We start from the raw sequence: 16016 nt of genomic DNA on the forward strand, positions 1-16016 counted from the left end.
GAGAGGGAGAAGTAGACTTCCCGCTGAGCTAGGAGCCCAACGTGGGGCTTGATCCCTGGACATGGAGATCATGACCTAACTAAAGGCAGACGCTCAACCATCTGAGTCACCCAGGCACCCCTGGCAAGGCTATTTTGAATTAGAATTATTATTTGTTGCTGGTGAGAGTCTAAAGCAGAATAATTCTTGTAGAGGACAGTTTAGTAACATGTCACAAATTACTAATTATTCTACTTTGGGGAGTTTATCTTACCTACAAAAGTATATTTATATACTTACAAATTATTTATGTGTAAGGTTATTTGATGAAACACTGTTTCTAATAGCAAAAAACTGGAAACCATCCAAGTAACCACCTGTAGAGCATTGTACAGCATATACCCAAGTAATAGGGTGCTCTGAAACTATAAACTTTAAAGAAAAACTTTAAAAAATAAGAAAGCTCTCTATGTCATGACATAGAAATGTCTTCAAGATATATTAAATGAGGGAAAGAAAAGAATGGAATCGTGCATATAAAATAGAATTTTGTATGCATAAAACGTGGGACACATAATATTCATATTTGCTTGTATTTGCATAAAACAATGTAAGAGTACAAAGGAAAATGATAAACGTTGTCATCTGCTGTAGTAGAATATGGCATATGTGGGATCCAATATACAGTTTACCCTTGAATAACGTGATTATTAGAGGTGTTGATCACCAAAAGTCCACATGTAACTTTTGACTCCCCAAAAACTTAACTACTAGTAGCTGTTGACCAGAAGCCTTACCAATAATATAAAGAGTTGATTAACACATATTTTGTATGTTATTTGTATTATATACAGTATTCTTAAAATAAAGTAAGCTAGAGAAAAGAAAATGTTATTAAGAAAATCACTCATTATCAGGGAAATACAAATCAAAACCACAATCGAATTAAACCTCAAACCAGTCAGAATGGCTAAAATTAACAACTCAGGAAACAGCAGATGTTGGCAAGGAGGTGAATAAAGGGGAATCCTCTTACACTGTTAGTGGAAATGCAAACTGGTACAGGCATTGTGGAAAACAGTATGGAGGTTCCTCAAAAAGTTAAAAATAGAACCACCTCATGACCCAGCAATTGCACTACTAGGTATTTACCCAAAGGATACAGACATACTGATTCAAAATGGCACATGCACCCTGATATTTATAGCATCATTATCAATAATAGCCAAATTATGGAAAGAGTCCAAATGTCCATGGACTGATGAATGGATAAAGAAGATGTGGTGTGTGTGTGTGTGTGTGTGTGTGTGTGTGTGTAATATAAATATTACTCAGCCATCAAAAAGAATGAAATCTTGCCATTTGCAACCACATGGATAGAACTAGAGGGTATTATGCTAAGTGAAATAAGTCATTCAGAGAAAGAAAAATTCCATATGATTTCACTTATATGTGGAATTTAAGAAAAAACTGATGAAGATAGGGGAAGGGAAGGAAAATAAAATAAGATGAAAACAGAGGGAAGTGAACCATTAGAGACACTTAACTATAAGGAACAAACTGAGGGTTGCTGGAGGGGACGGGGTGGGGGGATAGGTAATTGGTGATGGGCATTAAGGATGGCACTTGATGTAATGAGCACTGGGTATTATATGCAACTGATGAATCACTAAATTTTGTCCCTGAAATTTATAATACAGTATATGTTATCTAAATTGAATTTAAATTAAAAAATTAAAATTATTTTATGTGTCTTACCCTTGTAGGTTAAGGATTGCTTGTCCTGAGCTGATTTCAGGATTTTCTCTTTACATTTGAAATTGGAAGCTTCACTATTATATATCAAGGTGTTGACCTATTTTTATTGATTTTGAGCAGGGTTCTCTGTGCTTCCTGGTCTTGAATGCCTATTTCCTTCCCAGATTATGGAAATTCTCAGCTATAAACTGTTCAAATAAACCTTCCCCTTTCTCCCGCTCCTCATCTTCTGTGATCCTTATTATCCAGATATTATTTCAGTTTGTGGAATTGTTGTGTTCTCCAAGTCTCCCTTTGTGATCTAATAGTTTTCTTTCTCCTGTTCAGCTTCCTTATTTTCCATCATTTTATCTTTTATATCACTGATTCACTCTTCTTCCTTGTTCATCCTTATTTTTATAGCCTCCACTTGGGACTGCATCTTAGTATTAGCATTTTTACTTTTGGCCTAAGAAGATTTTAGTTCTTTTATTTCTACAGTAAGGAATTCTCTAGTGCCTTCTTTGCTTTTTTCAAGCCCAACTAGTATCTTTATAATCATTATTTTAAATTCTAGTTCAGACACCTTACTCATATCCATATTGATTAAATTCCTGGCAGTGAGTACTACCTCTTGTTCCTTCTTTTGGGTTGAATTTCTCCATCTGGTCATTTTATCTAGCAAATAAAAGAAGAAAAAAAGAGAAAAAACAATAACAACAATAAAAGAAAAAAGAAAACAAAACAATGAAAAAAAAACATAACAAAAAACTAGATCCTGGGTGTGTTTTGATCTGCTTGTTAAAGGAAACTAGATCCCATAATAGGGAAGAGAGAAAAACTTATATATATATATATATATATATATATATATATATATATATATATATATCCATGAATTGAAACAAAAAATAAAATACATATGTATATATAACATATATAAATTAAAATTTAAAAAGAAAAAAATTGAAAAAAATAAAGTAACTGAAAAAATAATGCTAAAAGCCTAAAGAACAAAAAAACAGAATGGTATATAACGTTTTCCTCATGAGCTAAAGTTTTGCAGCCCTCTATGATCAGTAAACTTAGTGTGAGCCAGTTGTTGGTGCTGGTCTTCTGGGGAAGGGACCTGTTGGGCTGATTCTTATATGGATTTGCCCTATTGCAAATGTGCCTACTTTGTGCAGAAGCAGGCCTTGATGTAAGTGTTCCGGATTCCACTATGTGGCGCTGTTTTGTTCCCTGAAGGTTTTCAGTACTAATGGGCAGGATGAGTAAGGCGGTGCCCCTCTCTCTAGGCCCAGAGCTGAAAGTTTGTGCCCCCCACTCTTCAGTGAGCCCTCACACCCGTCAGAACTCTGTGTTCACCTGGCCTATGACCACGTGTTTTTGTCTCAGGCTCACATCTGAGTTTCCAAACTCCAAATTTTAAGTACCTTTGTTCTGAGGAACTGTGCTGTCCCTCCCAGGAGAGGGAGAGGTGTCTCGCCATGCGTCTGCCTTTTGCTGGACCCCTCCCAGTAAAGCAGTCCCCCGATCATGCAACAGTTTGCACTTTATGGCAACATAGAGCAGAAAGCTATCACCTAGACTCACTGTTTCAGCCAGCTTCCCTGCTTCTATGCCTGGGAACTCTGCCACACTCAGGCACTTCCCATTTTTCTTGTGACCCTGAGGATCCTGGGACCATGGTGTCACACCTGGGATTCCACCCTGCTTTGCCAACTGAGTACCTTTAAGCCAAGGATGTTCCCCACTGTAGCAGACTTCTAAAAGTTTTGATTTTGCATTCCTCTGCTTGTAATACTTTGCAGTAGCTTCCTTAAGCAGTCACCCTCCCCTCCGCTGTATCCTCAGATATATCACCTGGATTCAATCTCCACACCTCCTACCTTCCAAAAAGTGGTCACTTTTCTACTTGTAGAATTGCAGCATTTCTTTACTGAGATGTCTGATTGATTTCTCAGGTGTTCAGGATGATTTGATAACTATCTAGCTGTGTTCAAGGGACCAGACAAACTTAGGTTTCCCTACTGCTCCACCATCTCAACTCCTCATCTAGGATTATAAAAAAATATTATGAAAAATTTTATGTTTACATATTGGACAATGTAGAAAATGGAAATAAATTACTAGAAACATATAATCTTCCTAAACTAAGTGAGGAGGAAATAGAAAATTTGAACTATCTGATTACTAGTAATGAGATTGCAACAGTAATCAAAAAATTCCTAACAAACAAAAGTCCAGGAACAGATGGCTCTGCGGGTGAATTCTACTAAATATTTAAAGAAAGCTAATACCTATTTCTCTCAAATTATTCCAAAATATAGAAGAGAAAAAAAACTTTCAAATGTATTCTATTAAGTCAGTATCCCCCGATACAAACAAGCAAAATAAAAAAAGAAAGAAAGAAAGAAAGAAAGAAAGAAAGAAAGAAAGAAAGAAAGAAAGACACTACAATAAAAGGAAAATTATAGACCAATATCTCTGATGAATATATATGCAAAAATCCTCAACAAAACCAAATTCAACAAGATATTTTTTAAAGATTTGTTTATTTATTTATTTGAAAGAGAGAGAGAGAATGAGAGAGAGAGAGAGAGCACATGAGAGGGGGGAGGGTCAGAGGGAGAAGCAGACTCCCTGCTGAGCAGGGAGCCCGATGCGGGACTCGATCCTGGGACTCCAGAATCATGACCTGAGCCAAAGGCAGTCGCTTAACCAACTGAGCCACCCAGGCGCCCTCAACAAGATATTTTTAAAAAATCATTCCCATGACCAAATGGGAATCATTTTAAGGATGTGAAGATGGTTCAATATTCAAAAATCATTTATTGTTATACATCACTCTAACAAGAAGGATAAAAACCATATGCTCATTTAAATAGATGCAGAAAAAGCATTTGACATAATACAATATCTCTCAACAAAGTGAATTTAGAGGAAATCTGCCTCAACACAATAAGGTCATACATGAAAACCCACAGTTAACCTTATACTCAATGGTGAAAAAGTGAAAACTTTTCCTCTAAGATCAGGAACATGACAAGCACATCCACTCTCACCACTTTTATTCAACAAAGTACTAGAAGTCCTAGCTGCAGCAATCAGACATTAAAAAGAAATGAAAGGCAACTAAATTGGTAAAGAAAAAATGAAACTCTCACTATTTGTAGATAACATAATTCTATACATAGAAAACTGCAAATATTTCACAAAAAATCTATTAGATCAGATAAGTTCTATAAAATTTCAAGATACAAAATTCAAGACACAAAACTAATATACAGAAATTTGTTGCATTTCTATACACTAATAACAAAATATCAGAAAGATAAATTAAGAAAACAATACCATTTACAATTATGACCAAAAGAATAAAATACTTAAGAATAAATTTAAACAATGAGGTGAAAAGCTAAACTCTGAAAATTATAAACATACATGAAAGAAAGTGAGGATGATACAAAAAAATGGAGAAGAAAACATAGAAAGTAATCTCTTCAATATTCTTTTTAGCAACATATTTATGGATATTTCTTCTCAGACAAGGGAAACTAAACAAAGTAAACTACTGGAACTAAACCAACATTAAAAAAAAAAAACAAACTTTTTTTGCATAGCAAAGGAAATCATCAATGAAATAAAAAATCAATCTACTAATTGGAAGAAGATATTTGCAAATGATATATTTGGTAATGTATTAATATCCAAAATACATAAGGAAGTTATTCAAATCAACAGCAAAACAAAACAAAGCAATCATTTAAAAATAAGCAGAAGACCCAAATACTCATTTTTTCAAGAAGCCAGATAGTCAATGGGCATATGAAAAGATGCTCCACATTAATAATCATCAGAGGTGCAAATAAAAACCACCATGAGATATCCAGCCAGAATGGCTAGTATCAAAAAGGCAAGAAATAATGTGTTAGTGGGGATGTAGATAAAAGGAAACCCTCATGAACTTTTGGTGGGAATGTAAACTATTGCAAACACTGTGGAAAACAGTATGGAGCTTTCTCAAAAATTCAACAATAAAAATACCGTATGATCCAGTAATTCCTCCACTGGGTATTTACCCAAAGAAAATGAAAACACGAATTTGAAAATGTAAATGCTCTCATGTTTATTGCAGCATTATTTACAGTAGCAAAGATATGGATGCAACTGAGCAAGGAGCCTGATGTGGGGCTTGATCCCAGGACCCTGGGATCATGACCTGAGCTGAAGGCAGACTCGACGACTGAGCCACCCAGGCGCCCCTACTACATTTTTTTTTAGAAGATTAAAATCCTAATTATGGACCTGAAACCATAAAACTCCAAAAAGAAAACAACTGAAGCATCCATTGATTGATGAATGGATAAAAAAGAAGTTTTATATATATATATAACATATATATAAAGAAGTGATTTATATATGTATTACATTAATGTAATATTACTTAGCCATAAAAAGAATGAGATCTTGCCACTTGCAACAACATGGATGGACATAGAAGATGTAACACTAAGTGAAATAAGTCAGAGAGAGACAAATAACATATGATTTCACTTATATGTGACATCTAGGTAACAAAATGAGAGAATAAAAACAAACAAACTCTTATATACAGAGAACAAACTAATGGTTGCCAGAGGATATGTAGGTAGGGAAATGAGAGAAATGGTAAAAGAGATTAAGTGGTACAAACTTTACATTATAAAATAAGTAAGTCATGAAAATGAAATGCACACCATAGGGAATATCCTTAATTATATTATAATAACGTATAATGATAGATGGTGTCCATGCTTATCATAGTGAGCATTGAGTAATATATAGAAACATGAAATCAATTAAAACTAATATAACATTGCATGTTAATTACACTTCAATTAAAAAAATAAATATGTAAAGAAGACATACTGAAAACACCATAGATAAAGTGGAATAATAAAAAAATAGTTAAGTATTCTACAAGAAGGCAGAAAAAAATAGAGGGAATAACTTTTCTGTTCTAACAGAATGCAAAAAATATATAAAATGACAAACTTTAAGCTTTAAAAAATATATCAAAGTTGTATTAAATGTAAATGGTCTATAAACATCAATTAGAAGACGGAGTTTGGTAGAATAGATAAAAAACAACAACAACAACGAATTACCCAACTATGTGCTGCTTACAAGAGTCTCACTTAAATTATAATAATGTAGGTAGGTTGGAATAAAATGATAGAAAAGATATACTATACAAAGTAATTAAAAGGAAGTGGGATTGGCTATATTAAACATACTTTAGAACTAAGAATATTATCTGAGATAAAAAAGAACATTACATAAATGTTAAATGGTCAATATACTTAGAAGATAGAAGATATAGCAATCTTATGTGTATTCACCAAATAATAGCAGTGCAAAATATTTGAAACAAAACTGATAGACTTAAGAGGAGGAATAGACCCATCCACAAATATAATTAGTCTTCAACCACCTCTCTCAAAAATTGATAGAACAACTAGACATAAAGTCAGCAAGTACATATAAGAATTCAACGTCATCAACCAATGGGATCTAATTAATATATATAAAACATGCCCCCTTACAACAGCAAAATACACATTTTCTTCCAAGCACCCATGGAATATATACCAAGATAGACCATATTCCATACCATAAAACAAACCTCAACAAGTTCCAAATAATTGAAATCATAGAGTATGTTCTCTAAATACATGTATTCAAATGCAAAATCAATAATAATAATAAAAAATAACAGGAAAACCACCAAACAAATGAAATATTAAAAAAAAATCCATTGGTCCTTAAGGAATAGCATGGAGGACATTAGGAGAAGGAAGGGAAAAATGAAGAGGAGAAATCGGAAGGAGAGGGGAACCAAGAGACTATGGACTCTGAGAAACAAACTGAGGGTTTTAGAGGGGAGGGTGGTGGGGGATGGGTTAGCCCGGTGATGGGCATTAAGGACGGTACGTACTGCATGGAACACTGGGTGTTGTATGAAAACAATGAATTGTGGATCACTGCATTGAAAACTGGTGATGTATTGTATGATGACTAACATAACATCATAGAATAAAATTTTTAAAAAACTCTAAAAAAATAAAAATAAATAAAATGCTACCAGAAAGTATATTTTAGCAAAGAACTGAACACTGAAAAAAAAATCCATTGGTCAAAATAAATTCTCAAGGCAGGGGGGAATAATACATATAATAATAACAATAATAATATAATAATAATAAAATAATAATCCTATATGTCCTTTACCCAGTTTTTCTCAACAGAAACATCCTGCAGAACCATGATATTGACTTGGATGCAATCAATATACAGAACATTTCCATTTTTATAAGAATTCATCATGTTTTCCTTTGACATCATCCTACTTCTGTCCCATTCCAACACCCTCCTTACTTCCTGGAAACTATTAACCTAGTCTCCATTTTTATATATTTTTTTCTTTTCAATAATGTTTGATGAATTGAATGACACATTACATAAATTTTTGAACTGTCTTTTTTTCCCCACACACCATGATGCCCTTGAGATTCATCCAAGTTGTATGTAATCAAAAGTTCATTTTTTTTTTTTACTAAGTAATATTTTATGGTATGAATGTACCACCATTTGTTTAACCATTCACCTGTGGAGATATCTGGGTTATTTCCAGTTTGGGGTTGTTATTTATTCTTATTCTTATCGTTATTATTGCCGTTCTGGTAAGTTTGTAGCAATATTTCATGGTCTTACTAATCTACATTTTCCTTCTATGTATGCACATCTACATATATCTTTCCATGTGCTTATTTTTGATATATGTCATCTTCTGTAATATACATATATTCATGTTTTTTGCCCATTTTCTAATTTCATTATTTTTATGTTGAGACTTTAAAATTATTTCTATATTCTAGATACTGGCCTTTTGTTGAATTTGTGATTTGCAAATATATTCACTCAATGAAGCTTTTTTCCCCCCCTCATTTTTTTAAAAGGACTTTTCACAGAATTTTCTTTTAATTTTGTGAATTATAATCAAATTTCCTTATATTGGTCATGCTTTTGGTGTCAAATTTAGAACTTTAGCCATCCCCAAAATCTGAAAAATTTTCGTGTTTTTCCCCTAAAAGTTTTATATTTTTGCATTTATTTCTATGTCCATGTTTTATTTAAATTTATTTTTATATAAGGTATTAGGCTTAAGCTAAAACTCATTTTTAAAAAACATTATTCTATATGCACTGTATGTATGTATGTATGTATGTATTTTGAGTATAGTTGACACATAATATTACATTAGTTTCAGATGTATTACTTGGTGGTTTGACAAATTTACACATTATGCTATGTTCACCACAAGTATAGTTACCATCTGTCCTGATACATTGCTATTAAAATATCATTGACTATATTCCCTACCTTTCACCTTTTATTCCTATGACTTATTTATTCCATAAATGGAAGGCTGTATCTCCCACTCTCCTTCACCTATTTTGCCAATCCATCACCCCCTTTCCCTCTGGCAATTATCAGTTTGTTCTATGTATTTATAGGTCTGATTCTGCTTTTTATTTGTTTATTCATTGTTTTTAAAGATTCCACTTACGTGTAGAATCATACGATATTTATCTCTCTCAGTCTCACTTATTTCACTTAACATATTACCCTCTGGGTTCATCCATGTTGTCTCAAGAGGCATTATCTCATCCTTTTTATTGCTACATATTATTTCTGTGTGTGTGTGTGTGTGTGTGTGTGTGTGTGTATCACATGTTCTTTATCTTTTCATCTGTTGATGGACAATTAATTTGAAAAGATATGGGCACCTGGGTGGCTCAGTTGGTTAAGCGACTGCCTTCAGCTCAGGTCATGATCCTGGAGTCCCAGGATCGAGTCCCGCATCGGGCTCCCTGCTCAGCAGAGTCTGCTTCTCCCTCTGACCCTCCCCCATCTCATGCTCTCTCTCTCCATCTCATTCTCTCTCTCAAATAAATAAATAAAATCTTTAAAAATTTTTGAAAAGATATATGCAACATTAAGTTTATTGCAGCATTATTTTCAATAGCCAAGGCATGAAAGAAACTTAAACTTCTGGTTTTTTTTCTTTTGACCTTGGATGTCCAAATACTATAGCAACACTTATTGAAAGGGTTATTTTTTTGTTAGTTGAATTGCTTTTGCAGTTTTGCAAAATATCAGTTGAGAATATTTAAAAGGGGTCTCTTTCCAAAGAGGAGAGATCACAAACAACACCAAAGAAATACAAACAATTATAAGAACATATTACAAGCAACTATATACCAACGAATTAGGCAATCTGGAAAAAAATAGATTCATTCTTAGATAGGTATAAACTACAAAAACTGAAACAAGAAGAAATAGAAAACTTGAAGAGATCATAACTAGCAAGGAAATTGAAGCAGTAATCAAAAATCTCCCAATAAACAAGGGGCCAAGGCCAAATGGCTTCACAGAAGAATTCTAGTAAACATTTAAAGAATAACTAATATCTGTTCTTCTGAAGCTGTTTCAAAAAATAGAAATGGAAAGAAAACTTCCAAACTCTTTCTATGAGACCAGCATTACCTTGATCTCAAAACCAAAGACCCCACCAAAAAGAATTACAAACCAATATCCCTGATGAACATGGTTGCCAAAATTCTCACCAAGATACTAACCAATAGTATCCAACAGTATATTAACTGGATTATTCACCATAACCAAGTAGGATTTATTGCTGGGCTGCAAGCGTGGTTCAACATCTGCAAATCAATCAATATGACATACAACAATTAATAAAAGAAAGGACAAAAACCATATGATCCTCTCATTTTTTTGCAGAAAAAAATATTTGACAAAGTACAATATCCTTTCTTGATTAAAACTCTTCACAGTGTAGGGATAGAAAGAACATACCTCAATATCATAAAAGCCATATACCAAAAGCCCACAGTGAATACCATTCTCAATGGGAAAAACCTGAGAGCTTTCCCCCTAAAGTCAGGAAAATGACAGGGATGTCCAATCTCACCACTGTTGTTCAACATAGTACTAGAAGTCCTAGCCTCAGCAGTCAGACAACAAAGAGAAATAAAAGGCATCTGAATTAACAAGGAAGTCAAACTATCACTCTTCACAGATAACATGACACTATATATGGAAATCCAAATAATTCCACCCCAAAATTGCTAAAACTCCCACAGGAATTCAGGAATGTGGCAGTATATAAAATCAATGCACAGAAATCTGTTCCATTTCTATACTCTAACAGTGAGACAGAAAAAAGAGAAATCAAGGAGTTGATCCCATTTACAATTGCACCAAAAACCATAAGATGACTAGGAATAAACCCAACCAGAGAGGCAAAGGATCTGTATTCAGAAAAAAATCAGAAAAAATACACAACACTCATGAAAGAAATTGAGGAAGACACAAAGAAATGGAAAAACGTTCCACTCACGGATTGGAAGAACAAATATCGTGAAAACGTCTGTGGTACTTGTAGCAATCTATACCTTCAATGCAATCCCTATCAAAATACGATCAATATTTTTCACAGAGCTGGAACAAATAATACTAAAATTTGTATGGAACCAGAAGATACACAGAATAGCCAGAGGAATGTTGAAAAAGAAAACCAAGCCCGTGTCATCACAATGCCAGACTTCAGGCTATATTACAAAGTTGTAATCATCAAGACAGTATGGTACTGATATAAAAATAAACATATGGATCAATGGAACAGAATAGAGAGCCCAGAATTGGACCCTCAACTCTATGGTCAACTAATCTTTGACAAAGCAGGAAAGAATGTCCAATGGAAAAAAGACAGTCTCTTCAACAACTGGTGTTGGGAAAATGGGACAGCCACATGCAGAAGAATGAAACTGGATATTTTCCTTACACCATATACAAAAATAGACTCAAAACAAATGAAAGACTTAAATGTGAGACAGGAATCCATCAAAATCCTAGAGGATAACAGAGGCAGCAACCTCTGTGACCTTGGCTGCAACAATTTCTTGCTAGACATGTCTCCAAAGGCAAGGGGAACAAAGGCAAAAATGAACTATTGGGACTTCAAGATAAAAAGTTTTTGCACAGCAAAGGAAACAGTCAACAAAACCAAAAGACAACTTACAGAATGGGAGAAAATATTTGCAAATGTCTTAATCAGATAAAGGGCTAGTATCCAAAATCTATAAAGAATTTATCAAACTCAACACCCAAAGAACAAATAATCCAATCAAGAAATGGGCAGAACACATGAACAAACGCTTCTCCAAAGAAGACATACAAATGGCTAACAGACACATGAAAAAATGTTCAACATCATTAGCCATCAGGGAAATTCAAATCAGAACCACATTGAGATACCACCTTACACCAGTTAGAATGGCAAAAATTGACAAGAAACAACAAATGTTGGCATGGTTGTGGACAAAGGGGAACCCTCTTACACTTTTGGTGGGAATGCAAGCTGGTACAGCCACTTTGGAAAACACTATGGAGGTTCCTCAAAAAGTTAAAAACAGAGCTACCCTATGACCCAGAAATTTCACTACTAGGTATTTACCCCAAAGATACAGATGTAGTGAAAAGAAGGGGCACAAACACCCCAATGTTCATAGCAGCAATGTCCACAATTGCCAAACTGTGGAAGGAATTGAGAGGTCCATCGGCAGATGAATGGATAAAGATATGGTACATATATACAATGAAATATTAGCCATCAGAAAGGATGAACACTTAACATTTACATTGTTGTGGATGAAACTGTAGTGTATTATGCTGAGCAAAATAAGTCAATCAGAGAAAGAGAATTATCATATGGTTTCACTCATATGTGGAATAAAAGAAACAGGGCAGACGACCCTAGGGAAAGGGAGGGAAAACAGAATGGGACATCATCAGAGAGGGAGGAAAATCATGAAAAAAAACCATGACTCAACTATAGGAAACAAACTGAGGGTTGCTGGAGGGGAGATGGGTGGGGGGATGGGGTAATTGGGTGATGGACATTAAGGAGGGCACATGGTGTGATGATCATTGGGTGTTATATGCAACTGGTGGATTGTTAAACATTACATCTGAAACTAGTGATGTAATATAGGTTGGCTAATGGAATTAGAGAAGAAAAAAAAAGAAGAGAAAAAAAGAAAAGAAAGGAAAAGCTGGAGACATCAGAATTACAGATGTCAAGTTATATTACAAAGCTGTAGTGATCAAAGCAGTATGGCACTTGCCTGGCAGCTGCTCTTCAGGTGCCGCACATGTTAGGTTCGGCTCTGGATCATGGATTTTCCATACTCAAAGACTGTGACATCAGCTACAAAGGGGCCTTGAGAATCGTGACAGTTCCTGACAACATCTTCTAGAAGGAGCAGGGCAAAGGAGATTGCCAGGAAGAAGCAGTTCCTTCCAATGCAGAATTAGAGGACCAAAAGATAACATCGAGTCTTTCTATTTCAGAAAATTCTAGAGACCTACACATTCTTGATTTTGTGAAAAAGAATCAGACTTGTGAACAATTTTATGGGAAATTATTAGAATCAATCTCTTCAAAAATCATTGTAACTCAAACTACCCAGTGAAAAGAGGATTCCAGTAGAGCTAACTGAAATATTACAGACCTGAAACTAACAGATTAGACTGAAAGCAAAAAGACTCCAAGGAAATGCATGTCATTTAGAGAGAGGACTTTTGCAAAAGGTTTTCCAGATAACACTGATGAGAAATAGAATTGCACAGAGATTAAGAGAGAGGGCCTCAACAGGGAAAAAATGGCACATTCAAAAAGAAATTGAAGAAAGTGTGAAAAAAAGGACTCCTTCCAAAGTTGTGGACAGAATTCAGGGGATAATCAAAGCAGGCCTGAACTCACCACCCTGAGCTCAAGACCTGAGCTGAGATCAAGATTTGGATGCCTAACTGACTGAGCAACCTAGGCACCCCAAAGTTTGTTGTTTGTTGTTGTTGTTGTTGTTGTTGTTGTTGTTTTAATGCTCTCAAACCTCTGCTAAAGGCAAGCAGAATTGAATTTAATCAGATTAAGTTAATTGGATGACTAGATTATTGACATAAGTGATAGAGCAATTATTATTTCTGATGCTCTTTATAACAATTTTATTGTTTCTTTAACAAGGCAAAATTTCAAAAGATTAACTCTAACTGTTCAAATGATAAAAAGGATATATTAGCTCCTGGAGAAATACCCAGAGATTTTAAAAGAGGAAGATAATCAATTTATACCCAAAGCCTTAAGAATTTAGGTTTTAGAACCTGGAAAAGATGGCAGAGGAGTCCCCAGATTTGAGCTGGATATCTACCAGAACATTCTGAACACCCATGAAATCAGTCTAGATGTAAGAAGATAGATCTGGAACTCTACAAACAGAATATCTCAGGCAGTTGGTTTTGAGGTATGAAGTGGGAAGCCTTGATTCCGTGGACAGATATCAGAAGATAAACGGAAGGGGGACGGAGCTGAGCCCTCGGGATCCTACATCACCAGTGAGCGATAGCCTCCCGCACTGGAGATGGGGCACACACTCACAGTCTGCTAGCGACGGGGAAAGGATATTAGGGCAGGCCTCCAGACTGAAACTGGAGCAGCAAGGCCATCCGTGTGAACTGGGGAAGGCTGGTGGTTTTAGAAGCACAAAGGGCAGAGAAGTGGGCTGACCTGAAGGTGAGGATGGGGAGCGCTGCTGAAGGGCACACAACCCAGGACGCTGCAGTTTATAGCAGCACAGACAGAAACAGAGATAATGTGGCATGGAGAGCTCACTGAAGAACAGAATGAGATCTCTCTGCTCTGAGGCAGAGGGTTGGAAATGCTTTCTTCTGCTCTGACTCTCGGAAGAGATGCAGAAATCCACCAGGGAAAGCCACCAGAGAACAAAAGCGCCCCAAAACAGGTTTTCACTGAGCCCATCCCCCACCACAGGGGGCAGGGAAACTCTGCCCAAACAGGGTTGCCTGAGTAACAGCGTGGCAGGCCCCTCCCCCCAGAAGACAGGATGGGAAAAAAGAGGCCGGCAACCCTAAGGTCCCAATAAAACAGGTGCATCTTGCTTGGGTTGTGGTCAATAATTTGGACTCTGTACATTCCCTCAACCACCCCTCAACAGAATGACAAGGATGAGGAACCTCCAAAATAAGAAAGACTCAGAGACTATGATTTATGCCACAGAATTACAAATGGATACAGATATAACCAAGATGTTGGAGATGGAATTCAGAGTAGCAATTGCAAAGACAAGAGCTAGAATGGAGAAATTGATTAATGGCAATATAGAGTCTCTAAGGGCAGTAATGAAAGCCGAAGTGGCAGAATTTAAAAATGTTATCAATGAGATCCGATCTAATCTAGATAATCTAACAGCAAGCATAAGCGAAGCAGAAGAACGAGTTAGTGACCTGGAACACCAACTGATAGACAAGAAGGGAAAAGGGGAGGCAGGGAAAAACAACTCAGAATCCATGAAAATAGAATCAGAGAAATAAGTGACACCATGAAACATTCCAATGTCAGAATTATTAGGATCCCTGAGGGGGTGGAGAGAGAAAGAGGACTAAAAGTTATATTTGAGCAAATTGTATTTGAGAACTTCCCTAATCTGGGGAATGAAACAAACATTCTTGTCCTAGAGGAAGAGATGACCCCTCTTAGATCAAGGAAAACAGGTCAACACCCCAGGATGGAATAGTAAAACTTGCAAGTCTTAGAACCAAGGAAACCATCTTTTTTTTTTTTTTTTTGAGATTTTATGTATTTGACACAGAGAGACACAGCAAGAGATGGAACACAAGCAGGGGGAGGGGGAGAGGGAGAAGCAGGCTTCCCACAGAGCAAGGAGCCCAATGCGGGGCTCGATCCCAGGACCCTGGGATCATGACCTGAGTCGAAGGCAGACACTTAATGACTGAGCCACTCAGGCACCCCTAAAGGAAACCATCTTAAGGGCAGTTAGGGGGAAGAGATTCCTTATGTACAGAGGGAGGAATATCAGAATAATGTCAGACCTATCCACAGAGACCTGGCAAGCCAGAAAGGGCTGGACAGACATATTTAGGGTATGAAATGAGAAGAATATGCAGCCAAAAATACTATATCCAGCAAGGCTGTCATTTAGAAACGATGGAGAAATGCAGAGCTTCCAAGACCAGCAGAAAATGAAAGAATATGTGACCACTAAGCCGGCCATGTAACAAATATTAAGTGGGGTTCTATAAAAGGAGAAAGACCTCAAGAGTGATATAGAAAAGAAATTTACAAGGAAAATCTA

The sequence above is a fragment of the Zalophus californianus genome, chromosome X, assembly GCF_009762305.2.
Source record: "Zalophus californianus isolate mZalCal1 chromosome X, mZalCal1.pri.v2, whole genome shotgun sequence".
NCBI classification, from domain to species: domain Eukaryota; kingdom Metazoa; phylum Chordata; class Mammalia; order Carnivora; family Otariidae; genus Zalophus; species Zalophus californianus.